Raw genomic sequence first — 12,022 nt, 5'->3', positions numbered from 1 at the left:
CAGAGTTTGTAACTGCGTGCGGTGACTTGGTGGGTGGAGCTGGTCCTGGACTGGAGCCTGGATTCTGGAAGTGTCTAAAAATGCAATATGTGGACCAGGTTTGGTGGAGTCCGGTCCACATATTGCATTTTTGCAGGTGCTGTATGCTGCCTGTCAGCCAGGCCAGGTCTTACCTAGTTCCACTTCATGACCCCATCTGACTTCAGTCACTTCCTGAATCCCTGCATGAGCCAAGAGCGCTCGCACTCTCTCAGCCCTGCAGAACACTGCACAGTGCAAACATGTGAACCCGTCCCCAGAAAGTTCCTTACAGACAAATATCAAAAATATTATTTTAAAATAAAATAATAACAATTAAAAAAAAAATACTTAATTAGTGCTGCTGCATTATGCATCTGCCTGCAGTAGGGGCGAGCCCTCTAAGATGCTGGGGGCCCTCGGACAAGGGCCGATTTGCGCCTGTTTAATGCGGGGGAGGAGCCGGTGATGCAGGGATACCTGCAGCCAATCAGAGTGCAGCTGAACTTGGCTCCTTGAAGTTGTCCCTCCCCACTCGCACATTTCAGCTTGTGCGAACAGGGATCTGAATGCAAGCAGTTTAAGCCTGGCCCACATGCCTGCAGTGAAATAGACTTCACTGACAGGCAGGGTATAGGGCTCTATCGCACGTGCGATTGCCTTAAAGAGACACACCAGGAAGCAAAAAAAAATTTCTGTAATAAAAAAAAAGCATCAGATTTTTTTTTGGGGGTGGTTAGAAATAAAATATAATTTTTCTAATAGGGGGCTATTGGAAAAATTATATTTTATTCAGCAAAATTAAAAAAGCATCAGATTTTTTTGGGGGGGTTAGAAATAAAATATAATTTTTCTAATAGGGGGCTATTGGAAAAATTATATTTTATTCAGCAAAATTATTTTTTTTCCTCTGCATCTGACAGGGGGGCACGTGCTCATGTGCACAAATGGAGGAGCCTCCACTGACTCCTTGCATGAATCTTACATTACTCCCACAACATATTTTAATCAACCTGTTAATCTTTTTCATTTACCAGAAGGTGACCGAAAGTCACACAAACATCCGCACATTTACAAATCCCTTAATTAGTTCACTTGCAAAAAAAATATATTTATATGCCGCAACAGGTGGACAGTCTTTATTTGTATAAAACAAATATCACTAAAAAATGATATTAATAACACACATAATTAAGAACATACATATGACTTTAAAATCAAGTTACAACAATAACACTTCAAAATACCTCATTACAACGTCCGATTTCTTTTTTTTTTTTTTTTTTAATTTCTTTTTATTGAGGTTAAGATCAAATTACAACATGGATCGAAGATACACAATATACAGAAACAGAAAAATAAAGATACACCTCACAATATGAACATATATCACATGTACAGATTCATTTCTGTAGCCAAAAGATCCATATATATACAAAAAAAAATCAAACATGCCATTAGATCTTAACCTCCCTTTTCCTAGCTTGAACCACTTATATTCTAAGCATATGGCTAACTTCTGAAACATTTATTCCAAAAAGAGAACAAAACAGAAAAAGAAACGCAAAAACGCTTCTTAGTTAATTAGTACAAAAGGAACAAACAAAAAAAAGAAAAAAAAACATTAATTTAGGTTTTACTTTATGTAACATTATATGGCCAGAAACCTCAGCGTCCAAATAAACATACTAGAAAGCAGAGAAGGGGTGGGGGGGGGGGATGAAGCGGAGAGAGGGAGGAAAGAAAAAAAAAAAGGGAAAAGAGGGATACAGGTCTCTTGTCTTTTTTATGATAAGCCTCTATCAATTAATCCTTTCCTTTAACCAAAGCCTAGGTATTACCCCGGATATAATCAAATTTAGAAATGGAACTGCATTCTGAAAAGGCTCCAAAAATCGAACCTGCTGCTCTGGGGCCCAGGAACTAATCAGACTCCTCCATTTTTTGAAATAACTGTTATACTGTTTTTCTGAATCACTCTTAAGGTTCTGCCTTTCCACGAGCATCTGGGTTTTAATAATATTGCTAACTTCCCTAATACAGGGAACTTCTCTTTGCCTCCATTTTTTAAACAGCAGACTACGTGACACCAATATCACTATGTTAACGAGCATTCTCTCACCCATGTTAGCTGAGTTTTTTAAAAAAAAATATGTGCTCTGCCTGTAATTCAACTTTACTTTGGAGATGGCAGTTCAGCCAGTACTGAACCTTTGCCCAATATTGCCTAACTTTAGGACAATTCCAGATACAATGCAGAAGATCTGCTCCTGCCTTTGTGCATCTAAAACAGTTTCCTGCATTTGTCTCGGTCCACTTGGCCATTCTTGCTGGGGTCAAATAATAGTTATTTATTATTTTGCATTGAGACTCCCTCCAGCTAATACATGAGGTCGCCTCAGCTGCTAATTTGATACTCTCTAGTATTGCCTCAGATTGTAACGTGCCGAAGTATTTATTGAATTTGTCTTTAGCTTGATTAATGTATATCGGCCCTTTCGTATTTAAAATTTTTTGATACCACCAGGAAATTGAATGTTTCCCTGCTTGATAAAGTTTAACGCCCGAAGCTATTTGGGCCAATCCCCACTCAGCTGTTACTTCTCCGTTAACTTTTTCAATATAGTGACGTACTTGCAAGTAAGCATAAAAATTATTAGTTGGCAAATGAAATTGCTCCGCTAATCTCTGGAAAGTACAGGTCTGACCGCCCCTATCGCTCTTCAGCTGCGCGAAATAACACAGCCCCTTTTCCCTCCATTCAGAAAATAATCCATAATTGTAACCCGATGGGAAATTAACGCACCCAATAATCGGTAAGTACGGGGACACACGAAATTCCTGTCCCACTAAGAGACAGTATGACTGCCAGCCTTTAATGATATTGGCGAATGTTAGCATTACAGCTATATTCGGAGGTAGCTTCCTATATGGGCAGTGTAATATAGCTTGTGGGTTAAAAGGTCTAATCAATTCTGCATCTAAATTATAATATGTTACATAATCTGCTTTTGAGAGCCAGTCTAATCCGAATTTTGCCAGGGCTATTAAATTATAATGCTTAATATTAGGGAGAGCAAACCCTGCATATTGTTTTGAATTGCCCATTTTATCTAAGGATATTCTTGGTCTCTTTTTCCCCTAAATAAAAGAGGTACAAGCTTTATTATATCTTTTTATATCTTTTCTTGTGATAAAAACGGGAAGGTTCTGCAACAGAAATAAAATTTTTGGGAATATAATTGTTTTGATTATCATACATCTGGCCGATATTGACAAAAAATATAGATTCCATTTATTCAAATCGTCTTGAATCTTATCAAATAATTCAGAATAATTTAGTTGGTACCATTCACTAGGGTTCCTAGTGATCTTAATCCCTAGATAATTGATGGCCATAACTTCTCTAAAGATATAGTTCGAACTTTGCCTTGTTTTGTTTACCCATAATAGCTCCGATTTTTTAGGGTTAATTTTATAACCTGAAAAGGTACTAAAATCTGTAATGATTTGAAGGACACATGGGATAGACTTTACAGTATCTTGCAAAAACAAAAGTATGTCGTCTGCGTATAATGATATGAGTAACGTTTCCTTACCTATCTTAACTGGTTGTATTGTTTGCCAGATGTGAACTGCCAAAGGTTCCAAAGCCAGGTCAAATAGGAGCGGGGATAATGGACAGCCCTGACGTGTTCCTTTTTCTAGGATAATATGCTGTGTTAACTCCCCGTTCACTAGAAGCTGTGATCTAGGCTTGTTATAGACCCCTCTCACCAGATCTACCACCCGACCAAAGAAACGGAATTTTTCAAGGGAAGTTATAAGATGGTTCCACTCAATGGAGTCAAAAGCTTTTTCAGCATCTATAGTGATTAAAGCGAGATCTTTTTTTATAGAATTGTGGTAATCCTTACTGCCCGGCTGGCAGATCTGGCGACAGTGGTCCACCACTGTCAGGACTCTTCTCATATTACGGACCGAGTTCCTATCCGGAATAAAGCCTGCCTGATCCGTATGAATCAGCTTACCCACGACATTTTTTAACCTATCGGCTATAATTGCCATAAAATTTTTATAGTCCTGGTTTAACAGGGAAATTGGACGATATGATGATAACTCATCTAAATCTTTCCCTTTCTTATGTATAAGAGTCACGATAGAATCCGAAAAATAGGGGGATTTTAAAGCTTGTCTTAAAAAGTAGTCATTATATAAATTCTTTAATGTGGTGCCCACTGTGTCTGATAATATTCTATAAAATTCAATCGGAAGGCCGTCTGGGCCAGGTGCTTTCCCTGTGCAACGTCCGATTTCTTAGCCAAGAAACTAGCCTGAATAATTACCATTCAGAAAGAAAAATGCACCAAGGTCATTTTTACAGCGATACACACACACAAACTCATATCAACTTGCATACCATAAATTCACTCCCAACATTTATTCTAAAGCAATTTCAACATACATCAAACTTTTAGTGACACAGAAAACACATTAACAGTCTCTTTCGGGAGAAAATATATTTCATAACATACCAAAGACATTTAGGAATACAATAAGATTAACTTTTCACCAAATTTATATTTCTTTCATGTAATTGTCAAGAGTCCATGAGCTAGTGACATATGGGATATACAATCCTACCAGGAGGGGCAAAGTTTCCCAAACCTCAAAATGCCTATAAATACACCCCTCACCACACCCACAATTCAGTTTTTACAAACTTTGCCTCCTTTGGAGGTGGTGAAGTAAGTTTGTGCTAAGATTTCTATGTTGAAGCCCGATTCCTCTCAGAGTACAGCGAATGACAGAGGGACGTGAAGAGAGTATCACTTATTTGAATACAATGATTTCCCTAACGGGGGTCTATTTCATAGGTTCTCTGTTATCGGTCGTAGAGATTCATCTCCTACCTCCCTTTTCAGATCAACGATATACTCTCAATTTACCATTACCTCTACTAATAACTGTTTTAGTACTGGTTTGGCTATCTACTATATGTGGATGGGTGTCTTTTGGTAAGTATGTTTTCATTACTTAAGACACTCTCAGCTATGGTTTGGCACTTTATGCATTTATATAAAGTTCTAAATATATGTATTGTACTTATATTTGCCATGAGTCAGGTTCATGTATTTCCTTCTGCAGACTGTCAGTTTCATATTTGGGAATGTAAACATTTTTAAGAAATTTATTTCTTACCTGGGGTTTAGTCTTTTTTTTAGTCTTTTTTCAATTGACTACTTCTTGCAATTGCGGGTATTAGGCCCGCGGGTGCATCAAATGCTAAACTTTATTGCATCATTATGCACGTTTATGATGCAACTTCGTCATTCCCGGCGTCATACGTGACGCCGAGACCTTTCACACGGCAGCGTCATTAGTGACTCAAGTGTGTCATTTCCGGTCATTTTTGGCGCCAAGAAAGAGTTTACGTTACGTTGTGCGTCATACTTGGCGCCAAACTTTTTTCATTATTTCAATACCCCTTGTTTGTTTGCCTCTGCTATTTATTTGGCTGATGTTGCGGCTGCATCAACTTTCTGGTTGGAGAATTTAGCGCAACGCAAATTGGATTCTGACATATCTAGCGTTGTTCGCTTACTGCAACATGCTAATCATTTTATTTGTGATGCCATTTTTTATATTATCAAAATTTATGTTAGATCCATGTCTTTAGCTGTTTTAGCTAGGAGAGCTTTGTGGCTTAAATCCTGGAATGCTGATATGACATCTAAATCTAGATTACTATCTCTTTTTTTCCAAGGTAATAATTTATTTGGTTCTCAGTTGGATTCTATTATTTCAACTATCACAGGGGGAAAAGGAGTTTTTTTGCCTCAGGATAAAAAACCTAAGGGTAAATCTAAGGCTTCTAATCGTTTTCGTTCCTTTCATCAGAATAAGGAACAAAAACTCAATCCTTCCCCCAAGGAATCTGCCTTCCTCAAATTGGAATAAATCCAAGCCATTTAGGAAACCAAAGTCAGCCCCTAAATCCGCATGAAGGTGCGGCCCTCATGCCAGCTCAGCTGGTAGGGGGCAGATTAAGGTTTTTCAAGGATTTTTGGACAAAATCTGTCCAAAATCATTGGATTCAGAGCATTGTCTCTCAAGGGTATCGAATAGGATTCAAAATAAGACCTCCTGTGAGAAGATTTTTTCTCTCACACATCCCTGTAAATCCAGTAAAAGCTCAGGCTTTTCTGAAGTGTGTTTCAGACCTGGAGTCTTCAGGGGTAATCATGCCAGTTCCTCCTCAGGAACAAGGTTTGGGGTTTTATTCAAACCTATTCATTGTACCAAAGAAAGAAAATGTATTCAGACCAGTTCTGGATCTAAAAATTTTGAATCGTTATGTAAGAGTACCAACTTTCAAGATGGTGACTATAAGGACTATTCTGCCTTTTGTTCAGCGAGGACATTATATGTCCACAATAGACTTGCAGGATGCATACCTTCATATTCCGATTCATCCAGAACACTTTCAGTTTCTGAGATTCTCTTTTCTAGACAAGCATTACCAATTTGTTGCTCTTCCATTTGGCCTAGCAACAGCTCCAATAATCTTTTCAAAGGTTCTGGGTGCCCTACTATCTGTAATCAGAGAACAGGGTATTGCGGTGTTTCCTTATTTCAACAATATCTTGGTACTAGCTCAGTCTTTACATACTGCAGAATCTCACATGAATCAACTAGTGTTGTTTCTTCGGAAACATGATTGGAGGATCAATTTACCAAAAAGTTTCTTGATTCCTCAGACAAGGGTCACCTTTTTAGGCTTCCAGATAGATTCAGTGTCCATGACTCTGTCTCTAACAGACAAGAGACGTTTAAAATTGGTCGCAGCATGCCGGCTCCTTCAGTCTCAGTCGTTCCCTTCAGTGGCTATGTGCATGGAAGTTTTAGGTCTCATGAATGCAGCATCGGACGCAATCCCCTTTGCTCGTTTTCACATGAGACCTCTACAGCTTTGTATGCTGAATCAATGGTGCAGGGATTATGAAAAGATATCGCAATTAATATCCTTGAATCCCAATGTACGACACACTCTGACATGGTGGATAGATCACCATCGTTTGGTTCAAGGGGCTTCTTTTGTTCGCCCAACCTGGACTGTCATCACAACAGATGTAAGTCTTTCAGGTTGGGGAGCTGTTTGGGGATCTCTGACAGCACAAGGGGTTTGGAAATCTCAAGAGGCGAGATTACCAATAAATATTTTAGAACTCCGTGCAATTCTCAGGGCTCTTCAGTTCTGGCCTCTGCTAAAGAGAGAACCATTCATTTGTTTTCAGACAGACAATATCACAACTGTAGCTTATGTCAATCATCAGGGTGGGACTCACAGTCCCCAAGCTATGAAAGAAGTATCTCGGATACTTGCCTGGGCGGAATCCAGCTCCTGTCTAATCTCTGCGGTGCATATCCCAGGTGAGACAATTGGGAGGCGGATTATCTCAGCCGCCAGACTTTACATCCAGGGGAGTGGTCTCTCCATCCAGATGTGTTTTCTCAGATTGTTCAGATGTGGGGGCTTCCAGAAATAGATCTCATGGCCTCTCATCTAAACAAGAAACTTCCCCGATACCTGTCCAGGTCCAGGGATGTTCAGGCGGAAGCAGTGGATGTGCTCACACTTCCTTGGTGTTATCAACCTGCTTACATCTTCCCGCCTCTAGTTCTCCTTCCAAGAGTGATCTCCAAAATCATCATGGAACAGTCTTTTGTGTTGCTGGTGGCTCCAGCATGGCCACACAGGTTTTGGTATGCGGATCTGGTTCGGATGTCCAGTTGCCCACTTTGGCCACTTCCGTTACGGCCGGACCTACTATCTCAAGGTCCTTTTTTCCATCAGGATCTCAAATCATTAAATTTGAAGGTATGGAAATTGAACGCTTAGTTCTAAGTCATAGAGGTTTCTCTGACTCAGTGATTAATACTATGTTACAAGCTCGTAAATCTGTCTCTAGAAAGATTTATTATAGAGTTTGGAAGACTTACATTTCATGGTGTTCTTCTCATAAATTCTCCTGGCATTCTTTTAGAATTCCTAGAATTTTACAGTTCCTTCAGGATGGTTTGGATAAGGGTTTTTCTGCAATTTCCTTGAAAGGACAAATCTCCGCTCTTTCTGTTTTATTTCACAGAAAGATTGCTATACTTCCTGATATTCACTGTTTTGTACAGGCTTTAGTTCGTATTAAGCCTGTCATTAAATCAATTTCTCCTCCTTGGAGTCTTAATTTGGTTCTGAAGGCTTTACAGGCTCCTCCATTTGAGCCTATGCATTCTTTGGACATTAAACTACTTTCTTGGAAAGTGTTGTTCCTTTTGGCTATCTCTTCTGCTAGAAGAGTTTCTGAGCTATCTGCTCTTTCTTGTGAGTCTCCTTTTCTGATTTTTCATCAGGATAAGGCAGTTTTGCGGACTTCTTTTCAATTTTTACCTAAGGTTGTGAATTCTAACAACATTAGTAGCGAAATTTTCCCTTCCTTGTATCCTAATCCTAAGAATTCTTTGGAGAGATCCTTACATTCTTTGGATGTGGTAAGAGCTTTGAAATATTATGTGGAAGCTATTAAAGATTTCAGGAAGACTTCCAGTCTATTTGTTTTATTTTCTGGTCCTAGGAAAGGTCAGAAGGCTTCTGCTATTTCCATGGCTTCTTTGTTGAAACTTTTGATTCATCAAGCTTATTTGGAGTCGGGTCAGGCCCCGCCTTAGAGAATTACAGCTCATTCTACTAGATCAGTCTCCACTTCGTGGGCTTTTAAGAATGAAGCTTCAGTTGATCAGATTTGCAAAGCGGCGACTTGGTCCTCTTTGCATACATTTACTAAATTCTACCGTTTTGATGTATTTGCTTCTTCCGAAGCAGTTTTTGGTAGAAAAGTTCTTCAGGCAGCTGTTTCAGTTTGATTCTTCTGCTTTTTGATTTAAGTTTTTTTCTTTCAAACATGAAAATAAACTTATTTTTTCGGGTTGTGGATTAATTTTTTCAGCAAAATATGGCTGTTTTTATTTTTATTCCCTCCCTCTCTAGTGACTCTTGAGTGGAAGACTCCACATCTTGGGTATTGATATCCCATATGTCACTAGCTCATGGACTCTTGCCAATTACATGAAAGAAAACATAATTTATGTAAGAACTTACCTGATAAATTTATTTCTTTCATATTGGCAAGAGTCCATGAGGCCCACCCTTTTTATGGTGGTTATGATTTTTTGTATAAAGCACAATTATTTCCAAATTTCCTTTGTTGATGCTTTCTACTCCTTTCTTTATCACCCCACTGCTTGGCTATTCGTTAAACTGAATTGTGGGTGTGGTGAGGGGTGTATTTATAGGCATTTTGAGGTTTGGGAAACTTTGCCCCTCCTGGTAGGATTGTATATCCCATACATCACTAGCTCATGGACTCTTGCCAATATGAAAGAAATGAATTTATCAGGTAAGTTCTTACATAAATTATGTTTTTAAATGTATCTGAAAGTGTCAGAATTTGCAAGGAATGGCCATTTTCCCAGCAGATTGAGACACAAACAAATTTTAGACAGGATAATACATCCTCAGATCTAAAGAGTCAATCTTTTACACGTCATACAAGACACAGTGAGAACCGACAGACCAACCCTCATTACACATAAAATACACAGAATCTCAGTTTCGTTACTGCAAACACACATACAACAAAAGAAAGCGTTTTACAAACGGAGCTTCTGTAACATTTTTTTTTTCTTTCTGTTCTCTGAATATGTGATCTGGTGTGTGCGCTCGGTGGCCCCCTTTCTATGCCCACAACATTCTTTAACACAGGAGCACATATTTTCACTGAATCTACAGAGCTGTGCTCACTGACAGTTTTTTAATCCCCCTCCCTTTCTGGAGTGGATGTCTCTCTGCCTGAAATGCTTCTGTCCTGAACAGAAACTGTTAACCCTTTTTGTAGCTACTAAAGATGCAACAACAGTGTCTTCCACCTGCTCTGTCTCCCTTCTTTGTGCCCCATTTAACGGGAGTTTCACCTTTAACTGGATTAGGGTTTGTAATACGTAAGGTATTCTTACCAGCACTAGATGGTACATGCTGAACAGATTTATACTTAATATTACATTTCTGAATCTCAGCATTACTATCACAATTTGTACTATGAGCAGCCCCCATTTCCACAACACAATAATAGCAGCAATAATAAAATGCGCAATCACGTAATATTTTCTAAGCACAGCACAGCACAGTACAGTACAGCACAGTTATATGGCAGTATCAACATAAGCAATCAAGCAAAAGCAGCACCAAATACCAATTCAATTCCAGTGATAGGTAACTCAAACTCTATTATAGGAATATATAGGGAAAACTTCAACACAGGTGAGACTCTAACTCACCGTAACACAGTGCTGCCCCTCCGCACGGGGGACTTAAACTGCCCGTCAAATGCACGCTAACTTTTGCGCCGTACTTGCGCTCTAGCAGGACTGTAACCTGTCTAGACTAGCAGGACTTTAAACCTGTCTAGAGGGGTTAATACAAATGCCGGCAGGACTTGAACCTCCGCAAACCTGCGCCTTTACCGCAGGAACCCCTTAACCCTTTATATATATATATATATATATATATATATCACCAACACCTATTATAATAAAATTTAGGCTCAGATTCACAGAGGGAAAAGTAGAGTAAAAAACACTTATCTACTTACCCAGTGCGAATCCCATGATCTGACACCAGAATTGTTAGGTGTTATTTTCGGGGGGGGGGGGGGGGGGGGGTGTCAGTCAGCACTTGGCCTGGATCATACACTGTCACCTGGAAATTAATGGGTTACTTGATGGGATATCCCAGAGAACAGGAATCAGACCACACAGCAATCAGTCTAACATCTGTTCTGTTTATTAGAAGATGAATAATACATTTTATAGGCAGTGGTTACAGCATATAGGGTTAACACAGTGACGTGTTCATAACTACACCATCTTACATAGTATTTCTGCAAGAACAAAGAAGCTCATTATAAATATAATTGGTAGAAAAGGAGTGTTAGGGAGTAATTTCTACAGAAATACCTAACTTCAGATAACAGTAAATCTGTGCCTCATAGCCCAGCACAAATCAAGGCCATGTGGGCATCTTATAGAGATAACGGGCTTCCAGGCGCATCGCCAGGAACATTCACAAGGCCATTCTAGCTATACAAAGATTCATAACATCTACATCTTTCTCACTACATAATAAGCTGTTATAATAAACCTTTCTTAGACAAGATGGATGCCTAAGACAAAATGGCACCTAAAACAAGATGGCGTCGGTAAGGCTAACATATCCTAACAGAAGTATATTGCAAAAATGCACAGATTTTTGTGCCTACAGTAGGGTTGCCACCTCGGCCATGTTTTCCTGGACACTTATGAGTTATACATGCTACAGGGTGTGCAGGTAGGAACATGTATTGTGTTTCTGGACAGCACTATTCATATTCCTCCCTGCACACCCTGTAGCATGAGTAACTTATAAGTGTTCTGTATTTTAAGGGACGGGTGGTAACCCTAGCCTACAGGCACCTGAGATGTAAATCCGGCCCTGACAACTTTTTTTATTAAACAAATGCTTGATGGTAACTGCAGGGAATAAAATGATTTTCTATATATTAACAATGTATATCAGCAATTAAACACAACATAGGAAAAGGTTTGTTTATAAAATCAGAGTTTTAACAGCATTTAAACTTTCAGATTGTTCACCAATACTATTATCTCCTCTGTTGTGTCCAATTAGGGGTTGATCAAAATTATCTAATACATTGATTAAAAAAAAAACACTATTTAATTAGCATGTGTCGGGGTAGTCTTGTAATTTGTAATTTTGGTGGGAATTGGAAAGGCTAACATTTTCAGTCTTAAGCTACAGAGAAATGTGGCAAAATACATCATACAAGGTGGGGTTTTTTTTGGGGGGGGGTTTCTTAGTACAGTCACCTCATTTTCTGGGGACATTTTTACA

General features: G+C 39.0%; 1 protein-coding gene across 1 annotated transcript in view; it reads left to right on the top strand.

The window, feature by feature from the left end:
* RAPSN (receptor associated protein of the synapse) overlaps nucleotides 1-12,022 on the top strand; it is a 184,138-nt gene that overhangs the window by 52,734 nt on the left and 119,382 nt on the right. The window lies entirely within an intron of this gene.

The sequence above is a fragment of the Bombina bombina genome, chromosome 7, assembly GCF_027579735.1.
Source record: "Bombina bombina isolate aBomBom1 chromosome 7, aBomBom1.pri, whole genome shotgun sequence".
NCBI classification, from domain to species: domain Eukaryota; kingdom Metazoa; phylum Chordata; class Amphibia; order Anura; family Bombinatoridae; genus Bombina; species Bombina bombina.
Note: the sequence above shows the minus strand (reverse complement) of the source record. Positions and strands in the feature narration are given on the sequence as shown.